Source organism: Crinia signifera, chromosome 1, assembly GCF_055691185.1.
Source record: "Crinia signifera chromosome 1, ASM5569118v1, whole genome shotgun sequence".
Lineage (NCBI taxonomy): Eukaryota > Metazoa > Chordata > Amphibia > Anura > Myobatrachidae > Crinia > Crinia signifera.
Window position 1 is genome coordinate 202276398 of NC_139217.1, and position 14842 is coordinate 202291239.

Below are 14842 nucleotides of genomic sequence, written 5' to 3' on the forward strand. Positions count from 1 at the left end.
GTGCGCTAAGTCCCGTAAATCGCACTTTTTGTGCGATAACTCGCACTTTCTCACTTGCTGGTAAAAATTTGCATTTTTATCGCATCCAGATGTTTTCACATAGAAAAAGTATACAAATCGCTTATTTAATGGCATGCGCAAACGGAATTCACAACTTTGAGGTGTCTAAAAATGGCACTTTTTTCAGACCAGGTTCTGAAGGGCGAATTGGCCCAGAAGCAACTTTGGTCAAGTGCAGAAATGGTGAATTTACTCACAGGTGTCCTCATTTCTATTCATAAACTGACCCTACATATACCCCAACATCATTAAGGACACTTGTGAGGGTTTCAGAGATGGAGATTGTGCAGAGCAGAGTGGTGTGGAGTTAGACTCAGGAATTGAAAAAGCCGCCCTGGAGTGGAGAAACGCATTTTCCTAAAGGCTAAAGTCTGGTTAGCTGACACCCGACCGCCAGCACACACATTGCCGCAAGTGACCCCTTTGGTGTGCATACATCAGCGCTACCGGTGCTGTGGCAAAGCACCCGACCACGTGAGTCCGGCGGAGGAAGCGGGGCCAACGATCACTACCTAGCCGGGTGACAGGTCTCCGAGTCGGGTTGTCCCCCTGTGTGGGAAAGGAGGGGTACGCCACAGACTGCCATATAGCCTGCACCGGATAAGCTGATCCCGGTGAGCTCCCAGCTGCTGGCGTTTCTCCCCCCACAAATAATACATGGATACCCACTACTTTGAATCAAGGGACTTATGTGGAACCCTGAGAGGTAATAACTAATAATCATTTGGAGCTGATTCACATTGGTCCTTTTTAAATTGATTGTGTTGGATGCTGGATATTGAACAAACTGAGATTATTGCATTCTACAGCTGACTCTATGGGCCTTATTCTGGTCGGTGCGGCCGGAGCCGAATATGCGGCCAGGACCGTGCGTCCTAAACCCCGCCTTTCGTACGGATCGCTCACTCCGTCCGAATGCGGTAATCCGCCGACCGCACGGAGCACGAGTGAATTTCTTACATATACACCTCCTCCATCTCTTGGAACCTCCCCCATCATTCGATGGTCGCAGAACATCGAATGCAGGACGAGTGGTCCGCCAGCTCCCGCAACCTCAGACCACACGGGCATTTCTCCGTGCAAAAGCAGGGGTCTGGGCGGGCAGCTGACATCCGGCAATGTCATATGTCCGCCCCCTACACGTGCATCACGGCCGCATTACCATACGTACGCCCAGCGTTTTCATGGGAACGCCCATGAAACGCGGGGCGTATGCATATAGTAATGAGCCCAAACAGCCCTTCACGCCCCTCTCCACCCCCTGTTCATTGTGTACACATTTCATGCGGAATTTGGCCGTGCATTCCGCTTGCACATGCGCAGAGATGCCTCTGCACATGCGCAGACACAAAACATCGGCGGCACGAACGCACGCGGATATTACCGCACCAACCAGAATAAGGGCCTATGTCCTTATAATTGAGTAATAACTCTCCAGTTATTGAACTCTATTTGGACATTTACTAAAATGGACTAATTAATATAATTCTTTCAGCCAATGACTAATTGATCAATTTAGAGCTATTGAGGCCTTATGCATATTAAATGAATCCTTTTTTACTATTATTGTTGTTTTAGTGTATCTTATGTCAACTTATGTCTGTGAATAAATTTTTATAAATATGTGTGTGTACCTTTGAGCCCCCCCATGCTGTTTATATTTTTCTTGGTATATTTTTGGCAACCCTCCAGTGTGGTGGCTGCAGGGTTACACTACATGTTGGGAGACTCCCTAGCGCCTTAGACAATTGTTCATTTATGGTGTGGAGTTGGCTCTTTGTGATTTTGCCCATTTGGAGAAGCTGCGCAGGAGAGATGAAGCTGCGCGCCAGATCCAGGTACCCCGAGTACTGTGTACTTCACGTAGTTATCGTGCTAGGCTGTACCTGGACTCCCTCTCAGATTAACAGGTTGTAGGGATGTTTCGGCTGAACCGCATTTACCTGTTGGACTTATATGAGCAGGTGAGCTTGGCCACAGGCTCCACTCAGTCTGTGACCTCATGGTCGTTGGGGGTCTCACAAGCCACTTTCTCTAAGCATTTCACTCAAGTGTTACTTGATTTTAAGAAGTTGTGGCGCACATATATCAGATTCCCAAGTTGTGAGTCCGAGTGGCAGGACCTTAAGGTGGCTTTCTATTGGCTCTCAGCATTCCCAAACATGCTGGGAGCCATCGATTGCACCCACATTGGGCTTCGGGCACCGCACGTGAGGGGACACGTCTATGTTAATAGGCGTGTGAGGCACTTCCTGAACGTGCAGGTGGTATGGGTACTTGTTTCCTAGCACGATGTTCCCGATTTTGATCGTAGTGCATCTTATACAATCACATCGCATGCAATATAGCGGCATGCGATGCGATTAGATTTTTAATTGTACAAGCACTCTAATGGGTGCTTACAATGTTAAATGCACCACCATTGTCAATGCCAACCCCACTATCAATGCCAACCCGAAGCGTGGCGAGCGCAGCGAGCCTGCGAGGTATGCGTCCTCCGACCTTTTCATACCCCCACTATCCACGTCGGCATGGAGTTGACTTTAGATAGTGTGGCGAGCGCAGGGGACACGGATTACTTTACATGTATTCCGCGTCCCCTCGCGGGGCTCGTTGCGCTCACCACGCTTCGGGCTCGTATTCCGCGTCCCCTCGCGGGGCTCGCTACGCTTCAGGCTCGGTGGCTCGCTGCGCTCGCCACACTATCTAAAATCAACTCCACGCCGACGTGGATAGTGGGGGTATAAACAGTTCGGAAGATGCGTACCACCGCCACTCGCGGTCTCGCTGCGCTCGCCACGCTTCGGGTTGGCGTTGATAGTGGGGGTGGCTTTGACAATGGGGGTGCATTTAACATTGTAAGCACCCATTAGGGTGCTTGTACAATTAAAAATCGCATCGCATGCCATTTGCTATGCGATATTTCATTGTACAAGCACTCCTGTTAATTTAACGGGAATATCGCATAGGACACCACTAAGTACGGTATGCGATGGGCGCCGTGCTAGGAAACAAGTACCGTGGTACAGTATGTGATGCTACCCTGAAATCTCTCAGTGTGGTTGCAGGCTACCCTGGGAACTGCCATGACGCCTATATTCTGAGGCACTCAGCCCTCTGGGACTGATTCCAGAACCAACAAATGCCAGAGGGCTGGCTACTTGGTAAGTACATTTTAAATCTACAAATGTTTGCCCTTTATTTATAGTGCTACAATGTGTAAATTAGGATACTAAGAAATTACTTCACTCCTGTGGAGTAATTACCATTATACTCCTCATTACCAATACAATATGCAGTAATTCTGCCAAAAATATGCCTATGCCTGTTGTTACAACCAGTAATTATCAACAGTAAGTGTAGCCTCTACTAAATGTGCCTGTTGTTTTACATCTAAAGTGGCACTGTACTGTGTACTCCCCTCTGATATGTGCAATATATAGGTGGAAGCAGTCCCTCTCCCTTACCAGTTTTTATTGCCTATTGTCCCACTTACTCATGTTAGCCAATGCACATACCTTACCATATACTGCACTGACCTCATCTTTTCTGTAAAGGTGATGCAGGATATGGGAAGGCCCTGCACAGTACCGCTATAACGAAGCACACGTTGCCACCCGCAATGTTGTGGAACGCACCTTTGGGGGTGCTGAAAAGGTAATTACATGTGTACTCTATCCTACCATGTTCCTTTGCTGTAAGTGTGTTCACATACAATAAACCAATTCCCATACATTTCCATCAATATTTAGGGGCGTAGTCAGAGGCCTATAGCAGAAGCTGGTTAACCTGACCTATCCCTTGCTGACTACATGCTGGTAAGTACATTATTAAAATGTTCTATACCTATTGAAGTAAAAAACAAACCCACAACATCAATTTACAATCATATCTGCACATTACCATATACCATTAAACCATGTAAGTGTTATCAAATATACATTAGGATAAAATAAACCACAGACACATTTGTATGGTAAATAACATCTTTACTCTTGAAGCAGGGTCCTCCTACCTCCAAGTCTGTATGTTGTTGCCCAGTTTGTCTTATCACTGTCTACTATTGTAAAGCGCAACGGAATCTGCTGCGCTATATAAGAAACTGTAAATAAATAAATAATAAATAAATACTCATGTATTTGCAAAATAGCCTCCTTTTACTGGAGCAAACATTTAGCATGTAACAAAAAAAAAACAATTTGCAAGTACTCATTAACATGTTTACACGTTTGTTATATAATCACTAATTCTTTGGATGCCTGAGCACGTGCACATCCCCCCTTCGCCCCTGACCCCAGGCCACCCCTGGTTCTAACACTCCGACGTGGGGTGAAGTTGATGAGCCACTCACTGGTGTACTGGAGACACTACTAACAGTAGATGTAGCTGCCCCTAATAAATTAAGCTCCATATGATTTATTTGACCCTGCATAGCAATTAAGGCATTGGTTTGTGCAGTTATAGCTTGATTTTGCCCTTGAATAGTTTCACTAAGGGTGGCAATATGACTATTGTGTTTCCGTAGGGTCTGAGTAATTTCAGACAAACGTGTGTCCAGGGTGGTAGCCATCCTGACTTGTGTGCCCACAGCAACACTAAAGGTGGCCATACACACACAGATTTATCTGCAGGTCTGTCTGGTAGGAACAAAAACATGGTTATGGATGAGAGCAAATGACAATTGACCATTTGCTTGGAAATGCTGGAAAACTGCCAAACTGTCACTCATCCATAACCATGTTTATGTTCCAACCAGCCAGATCTGAAGATAAATCTTACTAGTGTATGGGCACCTTAACACTGGTGGTCAATTTTTTTACTTGTTGAAACAAATTCCTAATGTAGCCTTGAATATTTGATGACTTCGCATTGACATAAATTCAAGTTGCTTACTTTTAAATGTATGCAATGAGTGAGCTATCTCTTCAGGGGTAGATGGTGTGTGGGGTGATTGGGTGGGTGGGGGTTGGTTGGTTGTCACCACAGTTGTTGCCTTTTCAGTCTGTGTTGTTGTAATGGTTTCTTCATCAGGTGAAAACGACTTGACGGGCTGGAGAATTATTTCCATATCTTCGTCCATCATTTCCAATGATTCAGTGGGTTGTTGCCCTAGTTGTGATGATCCTGTGGATACAGAAAAATTGGTAAGTATTCTACCATAGTAGTGCAGTATATGTGTACTTAGATGTTACTAAGGTGTATTGAGGGTTAGGTCACATAACAATGGGTATTATTACCCCATGACTTTATGTAATGTTAACATTGATAATAGGAGTGATGGCTGCTTCTCATTACATTAATTTCCGTTGGTATGTAGCAGCAGGAGATGAATGTAATGTAGGCTATTGTGCATGTAACATGGGTGTGTGTACTGTATGTTTAATGCTGTCACATTTTTTTCCATTACCTGCAGCCTCTGCATCAGTACCCATGTGTCTGGATCATTGTGGTGCGGTTGCACTTCGGGATTGAGGATCTGCAAAGGAAATGATGGACAGGCGTTAGACACCTTGCATGGACAGCATTTATTATCAGCATGTTTTTTGATGTTACAAATAACCCCTAAGACTCACATGGGTGATGGTCACCAATAATTTAATGGGGGTTTTTTTTGTTTGTTTTTTAAATTCTTTAACGATATAATAAACATTGTGTATGATTTAAAACTGGCAAGTTTTCTGCTGTATGTATGCGTTTCAGCTATGCCAACATGACACCTGTGTTTGGGCCTACAGCCATGTAAACCTGTAACAAAATCTGATAATCATTTCCTAAACCAGCAGGTGTGGAACTACATGGCCCAGCATCACCAACAATTGCAATCTATGAGCATGAAATGTATCTAGGTTACCCTTGCTGGGATATGTAGTTTCACAGCAGCACTATTGTTATGCTAACATTAGAAGAGAGTATCACAGTTATAAAACATTGCAATGTATGTTGTACATGAAATGTGGGCACACTTACCAGGTCGGAGTGGCATTGGTGGCCTATCTGTATCCGCCACATGGAGCCCAGGAAGCACCTCTGGTGGGATGATCCGCTTTAAATTCTTTTCATAGGAGGTGTAGGACACATGATTGGGGCTTCCTCCTCCAGTCCGGGTAGTCTCTTTCACCTCTGTGGCCATTTTGGTCTTCAGCTGCCTTTTTATGTCGTTGAAACGTTTCTTCACATTTCTGATGATGCGTTTGTGACTGCTGACTGTGTTCACCGCCTCTGTAATGGACTTCCGAATGGCCCTCTTGCGCTGTGCAGTGGTTCTATTATTATGTTTGCCCAGCAGCTGGTCATCTACAGGTATAATTGCCCTGACTAGGGCGGCATATTCGTCATATAAAAACCACACCTTCCGGCCACTTTGGGTGCGTCCACTTTCTCCCTCCTCCTCCAGCTCCTCTGTGGCCATGTCCCCCTCCTCCTCCAGGGCAGTTTCACCTTTCTCCTCCTTACCTCCATCTTCCTCCTCCTCAGGCCAGTCGACCTCTGAGATGTGGCCCTCCTCCTCTGTCTGTGTGGTGAACAGGTCCTGTGTTAGTGGATGGGATGGGTATGCAAGAGGGTCATCCACCTCCTCCTGCTGTGCCTGCTCCTCCGGGGTCCGGGCTGTGCCTGGCCTTGCTGTGGCCATGCTGCCTCTCCCTCTCACAGTGCTGCCTCTCAGCATGTCTCTGCTGCCTCTCCCCCTGGCTCCTCTGCTAGGTTGGCTGTCACTGGCCCCCTGCTGTCTCTGAACCTGCACTCCCAGACATACCTCCGCTCACTGACACTGCTCCTCTCCTCTCCATGCTCCTTACTACCTTTCAAAGGTCAAAATGGCGCCTGTGCCCCTTTATATACGGGTGTGATGCATAATGTAGGGGACTTAGGTGGGCCAATAGCTTAGGGGGTTATTTGGCATGTGTAGGCAGTTTTGTAATTCGCACTTCGGTTGGCCCTAAACTCGCACATGACTGGCGGGGAAAATCGCACATTTATGTGTCATAAAATCGCATCACATCGCATCTCTTTGCACTTTATCGCAATTTTTGGCCGCATATTCGCATCCCATTAAATATGCGGTTTACAAGGGAAAAATGCGATTTCAAAAAGTGCGATGTGCAGCGATATGGTGCGATTTTGAAAAGTTTGAATAATAAAATCGCATTCTATTAAATGTCACCCAATACGTTGAATAAAAACAACTCCCTACAGTTATTAAATATTTCAGATATGAATATCTGCAACAGATGGAACTTTAGGTGCCCATACATTACTGCAAAGCATCAAAGCATCTTGTGCCTTCCTTGCATTGGAGCAAGTTCGCATGAGATAGATCAAATGGAGCACTTTTCATACTATGGAGGTCATTCTGACCTCCACTCCCCGCATGTTTGCACTGGAGAGCGTTGTTTTGCTACTGCGCATGCAGGGTCCTTTTGCGAATGACGCGGTGACTCGTATAGTCACCGGCCCATTCTCATGGAGCAGTGCGGGCAGGGGGCAAACATCCATTAACATGCATGCGGGATTTTTGCCATATGACGGGGGCGGGCATTCGTGTGGCCGGCGGGTAGCATTAAGTTGGCTCACAAAGCTGCTTTGCAAGTCGACCAGGATGCCCTCCTATATATCGCATGCAATCTAAGCAAGCCCTTGCAATCTCTGGCTCCGATCCAATGCACATATGACTGCGCATTGAGTTTGAGTCGGAGGTTAGGCACATACATTGGGCATTTTTCCCCACATTCTCAGCATGATGCATCGGAATCAGGTGAATAGTGCCCAAATAGTGCAAGTGTACGGGGGCCTATAGGTTGTGCAAGCTTAATGCCTACTCTTGTGTCTCTGAAATAAAGGGGTCTATATTCGAAGTCTTGGAGAGATATAAAGTGGATGGAAATAAGGTAACAGCCAATTAGCTCATAACTGCCATTTGGCAGTTTAGGAGCTGATTGGCTAGTACTTTTTATCTGTTCGATTTATTTCTCCCCAAGGCTTAGTAAATAGGCCACAAAATCTGGTTACTATTAACCACATGTGATTTAGCATGCTGTTGGCTAGATGACTTGGGGTATTACATAAATTGGGTAAGTAAATTATGAGATTACAGTGTCTGGTACATAAAGAAGAAAACAAATGTATGCATTCTCTGATGGCCCAAGAAGAACCAAACAGATATTGGGCCTGATTCACTCCTGATTGATACGGAGCAAAACTACATCGTCCAGTGAACAGGTAGGCACCGCTCTGCTATAGTAAAATCCTGAACCAGAGCAAAAATGATCAAATTCTTTCATTAGACGCACACCATCAAATGATATGTCCGCTGGCCACCGCTCATCGCATAACCAGGGAGTTACTTGGCGGCTGCAACAGGCATATGCGGCCTGGAGCTGATGTCTCACACGCTCCCATAAAATGCTTGGAACATCTACGTTTTCCTAGGCACATCTAGCATTTTTTCTGGCCTGCTTGCTTTTGCTAAGCACGCCCAGTAAACGTCTGGTTCCCACACCCAGATGCCGACTTCCTGTCAATCATCTTGTGAACAGCTAGCGAAGGAAAAAAGTAGCAGGATTTCTTCTCTAGCAGGTGTCGCGCATAATACGTACTACAGGCTGGAAGCATGTGCAGTGTGTCGATAATCGGCCCCTGTGGGAATTCATGCAGCAGCGATCAGGTCTGATTCGGCTCATTGTAAAATATTATTAATGCACAATGGGCCTTATTCTGTTTGGTTCTTTGGGACGCGCGTTCTTTCGAAAATGACCGAATGCCACGCACGGCGGACATTCTAAGAACACACGCCCACAGGTCATCCGCATCCATTCGGACTGACTCTCTAAGAAGAGGGAGTGTCTTCAGACTGCATCCAAACGTGCGTATGCGGTGGGAACTCAAAGATTCTGCACGGTCTTACTGCATCCGAACGGACAGAAAGCTGACTGTACGCACCGAGTTGGTGTATTTCCGCAAACCTCACCAATCTATTCGGAAGTCATGCTTCAGCAACATGACACACTTATCCAATTAGGTTACTTCATAACATATATATTATTTTGAAATGTAATCAATTACTTCCTAATTGATACTTAAACACATTACACTTTAGATTAACCCTTACATCATGTTAAGTGGTATTACTTCATTGTTGCCCCTTTACCTGTGTTTTATGTATGCATACTATATATTACTTGCAAGTCAAATGCAATCATTCAAAATGTGCAAATTGTGATTATCACATAATAAATGTCAAATACCTACAGTTTTAAACACAGTAGGTGTGTGTGTGTGTGTGTGTGTGTGTGTGTGTGACTGTGTACATCATTATGCATTTTGGCTAACGTTATTTTTGATAAAAATATTTGAAATTTGTGTCATGCAATGAATTGCTCACTATAATAAAGGTACTCTACATCGCTGTGCAAATACACACACATACACACCAACACCCCCTTCCACAGCAGCTGCTCCCCCCAACCCACAAGCACAACGTGGCCGTGGACGAAGAGCTGCTGCATGTGGCCAGGCCCCTACCAGGGCCAAACGTGCACGAAAATAATGTGGCATCCGCATTAATCTCCGCCCTTATGTCGTTCCAAATCTTTTCTTTTGCTGTATGTGTCAGCTTCGCCTGTGCAGTCCAATCCCGTGCAAAGGGTACCCACATTTGTGGTGCCTTCTCTTGGAATATTTTGCTTTGTTCCCCTGTTGCCCTTTTTCTGGTTCCATTACTGGCTGCTGGTCTCCAAGTGTTGTTCCCATACATTTCTTGTGAAGCCAACTGATGTGTTCCTAATGATTCTGCTGTGGCTATGTGTAAAATGTTATACACACTCTTTATTATTTACCCTTATGTTCTCATGTGACAAGTAACATGGTGAAACAATGTTATAATGTGTTATTATTTATTAAATATTATTTTCACACACATGTGTGCTGTTTCAGATTAATGTAATAGTCAGATGTGCATTTATCTTTGGGTAACAGAGTTATGTCCATTGCTTGCAGTGTAAATGAGGGTCAGATACCATCTATGCAGTCGTGTTTGCAGCATATATTCTAGTATTTTGTAATGGGCCATTTAGCCAGCAATGCTTCCAATTGAACCTGTGAAAAGATTGTAATTAATCACTAATGACTAGAGGAGTGGATTGCAGTGTGCTCAGCTGCGAGTGTTTAAGGTGCGGGCGTACTAATTGGGCGATCCGAATGCCTAGCGCATGAACCATTGCCTTCCGAGAACGGAAACTTGCTTATTGACACCGCAGATTTCTGACGTGTTGGTTCCCTTGCACTGGGTGTCTGATCCGAATGCACACCTACCACTGTTCGTGCACTCCCACGTGTACGCCCAGATTTACGCCCAGTTTTGCCCACTTTGAAACCGCGCCCTTGTGTACCCCCACATGATGCCCATATTTCCCGAGGGAGTTCGATGCACATTTGTAGACGGTATTGGTGAGAACGAGTGCGAAGACACTGCGTTGCACATGCGCATTGCGTTGCCTACGCATACGCAGATAGCTAAAAAGCACCCGCCTAAAGAATTCGGAACGGACCGCACCAAACAGAATAAGGCCCCATGTGATGTAGTTCACCCAAGAACTTATAGGCTAACAAAAGTATACATTTTACTAGGAAGTACCAAGATTCATGGGATTTTGAGCAAATGAGTGATTAACATTGTTTTCATCCGTCTGGTAGCAGATTTTGGTCAGCTACCATCGTTAGTCATGACTGATGGTCGTGGCAGTGGTTCAATGCTATGTCTTCAGATGCTACATTTGGATCTCACAGATACAAGCAGAAGGTGTCCATCTACTACAGACTCCTTCTATGCATTTGCATTTTATTTGCATGGAATTCCTCAGCCTGATTCATGTTTGTGCACAACAGCTGATTTCACACAATGGAGTGATTATCAGTAAACTGCTAATGTTATGCGACTGCGATGCGCAAGTGTGAGGGGATCACTGTGATTGCGCCTTCAGTAAGAACTTTGTTGCATAGTGTTTGACAGGAAATGGCCGTTTGAAGTTGTTAAGGAGAAGTTAAAGGGGAATGGTTGGAAAACATTTGCATGTCATGGGGGTGTGTATCTCCTGATGGCCACGTGATCTTACATGCAGATACATGGCATCTGAGTTGCATAGCCATAGACCAACCCTTAGCTTTGACATTATCTGTAATTGTCTATAGGTCACTAATGCATATACAATTGTGACTGAACTCAAGGGACTAGGTCATTAGGTCAACACATGAAAAAGGATGACATAGGGCCTTATTTTGGTTCATTCTTTCTGACAAAATCCTTCTTAGATGGACAAAACCATGTGCACTGCAGGGGGGCAGATGTAACATGTGCAGAGAGAATTAGATTTGGGTGAGTAATTTTGTTTCTGTGCAGGGAAAATACTGGCTGATTTATTTTTACACTGCAATATAGATCTCACTTTGAAGTAAAACCCCACCCAAATCTAATTATCTCTGCACAAGTTACATCTGCCCCACCTGCAGTGCACATGGTTTTGCCCATCTAAGAAGGATTTTGTCAGAAAGAATAAACCAAAATAAGGCCCATAGTCTTGGTCAACAGTTACAAAAAGTCGACACAAGCAAAATGTCGACATGTGCATGATCAGTACTTAAAAAGGTTGACGTAAATTGTTCCTGTTTATGGTGACATGTGTTGTCATGGGCACCATATAAGTGTACCACTTCCAGCACGGTGCCTCACTGAACTTGGCACACTATTGTATTCTCCCCTTATGCCCACTGGGAGGGTAAATTATGAACAAGTCGGTTTAAAAAACAAAATTCACGAAAAACTCTTGCTTGTGTCAACCTTTTGTCAATGTAGACCTAGACCATGTCGACCCTTTCATATGTCAACCTATTGCCTGTTGACCTATTGACTGTTGACCTATTAGCTGTTGAGCTAGCGACAACATTTCATGAGTTACGTGGGTGTCTTTTTTATTCCTTGGAGGCCCCATAATTTATTACCATAACAGCTTTACAACCTAAAGCAGTGGTTCCCAACCCTGGTCCTCAAGTATCCCCAACAATGCACATTTTCCAGGTCACCACACAGAATCACAAGTGACATAATTAGCTCCACCTGTGGATCTTTTGAAATGTGTCTGAATAATGAGTGCAGCTGCTGGGTGACCTGGAAAACGTGCACTGTTGGGGGTACTTGAGGACCAGTGTTGGGAACCACTGACCTAAAGAATCCCAATTGTATTTGCATACAAACATAAATTGAACCATCAGGCCTTTCTGCTAACTTCATTTTATGAAGGCTGGCATGCCATAGTTTGACCTCAGATGGGTCAAATCCACACTGTATCGGGGAAAACATGAAATTGTGCATATCTGTGATATATCAAGCAGGAGGGTTATTTCACATCAAAGCAACACAATTTAAAAAACATTCTACCTTACACCTTTCAAAAGATCCATCACATATATCACACGCATGTTTACATCTACTCGAGACATTTTTTCTGCGATCACCTGGGATCCAAGGAATGCAGCCACTGCTCTCTGCATGCTGGTGACAGCCAGGACCAACACACCCAGCAGCACTGCTGCGATTCAGAATTGCAGTTGAGAAGTGTTCATTGGTAATGCAGGATGAGGCCCACAGCTATCATTGAACCAGTGCTAAAGCTACAATTGCCATACCTCCCAACTGTCCCGGTATTTTGGGACATTCCCGCGTCCCTTCCGCCACCGGCAGTGTCCCGCGGCGGGGGTGGGGCAGTTGTGAATCTCCCCTGTCGTCCGTGAATAGACGTTGTGCGCATGCGCACAGCGTCTATTCTTGCAGGCAGAGGGGCTGGTCACGCCCCCTTTCTGATAGGCCACACCCAAAAAATTGACCCATACCCTGTCCTTCCTCGGCACCTCCAAAAGTTGGGAGGTATGTAATTGCCCAATTTGTGGTTTATGAGAGAGTGAGAAACAAAAGGCAGCTCATGAACTTCATGAAGACAAAAATTGAGAAACCACAAAAAAACGCTTTTCTTCTCTGATGGGTCAGCCACACAACTGAAGAAAACCTTTGCCATCTTATGCTCAGGGCCGCCGAGAGGCAGGGGGGGCGGGTACATTTTACCTGGGCCTGCCAGGGGGGCCAGGGTCCGGACACGCAGTAAAAAATATATATTTATTGGGGCTGTGGGTGCGTCAGGAGGACTTGGACCTGTCCGCCCGCCCATGTGTCCGGCCACCCGCCCGTCAGCTGCGGCTGCCCCTGCCTGTCCTTCCCTGCACACAGAGAGACAGACTCTAGAAGTAATAGTTCACCTCTAGCGTCTGACAGGAAGCACAGCTCTGCACTTCCTGGTAACGCTGCAGAGCTGTGCTCCCTGTCAGAGACGCTGGAAGTGAAAAATGACTTCTAGGGCCAAATGTAATAGGGTGAAAGTTTCAGAAAGTGAGAGATTTTGGGAGAGTTTTCCCATGTTTTTTAAAGCAGCAATCAATTACACTGCAAAACCAGTTTGATTTTGCCATGGAATTGATTGCTGCTTTAAAAAACATGGGAAAACTCTCCCAAAATCTCTCACTTTCTGAAACTCTCACCCTATTACATTTCCCCTCTAGCGTCTGTCTCTCTGTGCGCAGGGTAAGGCAGGGGCAGCAGCAGCTGACGGGCGGGTGGCCGGGCACATATTAACCCCTTGGCAACGAGCTAGAACCCCTGGCAATGGAAATAAACCCCCCTTGGCAACAAGCAAGAACCACTGGCAAAAAATATTAAACCCTGGGCAACATTTAATAACCCCTTGGCAATGAGCAAGAACCCCTGGCAATGGACATTAACCCCCCCTTGGCAATGAGCATTAACTTCTGGGAACAAATATAAACCCGTTGGCAACAAGCAATAACCCCTGGCAATGCATATTAACCCCTTGGCAACGAGCAAGAACCCCTTGGCAACATACATTACCCCCCCCCCCCCCGGCAATGAGCAAGAACCCCTGGCAACGGACATTAACTCCCCTTGACAACAAGCAATAACCCCTGGCAATGAATATTAACCCCTTGGTAAAGGACATTAACCCCCCTTGGCAACAGACATTAACCACCTTGGCAATGGACATTAACCCCCTTGGCAACAAGCAGGTAATTTATAATTTGTTAGAAGCCTTAGGGCGAGATGTACTAAAGTGAAAATGCGGTAAAACCCCCGTTTTACCGCATTTTCCTATGTACTAAAACCCGTTCGCAGCCGTTTCGCAGGGCAGGGTATCGCCACCTTTGGGTGGCGATACCCTATAGAAGCCTATGGGCTTCTTTTCGCCGCCCGCCGCAACCCGCCGCCTCGCCGACCCCCCCTTTCCCCCCTCCCTTGGGCTTACCTTCTTGCAGGTCCTCCTGGACCCCGGAAGGTAAGCCCTTCCTCCCCCTAGCAACGCAGCCGGACGTCCTTCCGGCTGCAGGGGGAGGAGGAAGCGCCGGGGACAGCTTGCTTAGCTGTCCCCGGCGTGAAAGCTGCAGAAGCCGGCTGGGAGGTGACGGAGACCCCCCGCAGACCACAGTACAGGTATCGCGGGGGGCCTCCGTCACCGCATCGCGATGCCAGCCGCATATGTTAGTACATATGCGGCGGCATCGCGGCGGGGGGGGCGCGAAGGGCGGCGATGTATTTTAATACATCCCGCCCTTACTGTGGGGGGCAATGTGGTGTGGCATAGTCAGTGTGTATCAATTTTTGTGTGACATCCCATTTTTTTGGGACGGTCCTGCGGGAATTAGACACTGCGTGCGTCTAATCAGGCAGGGA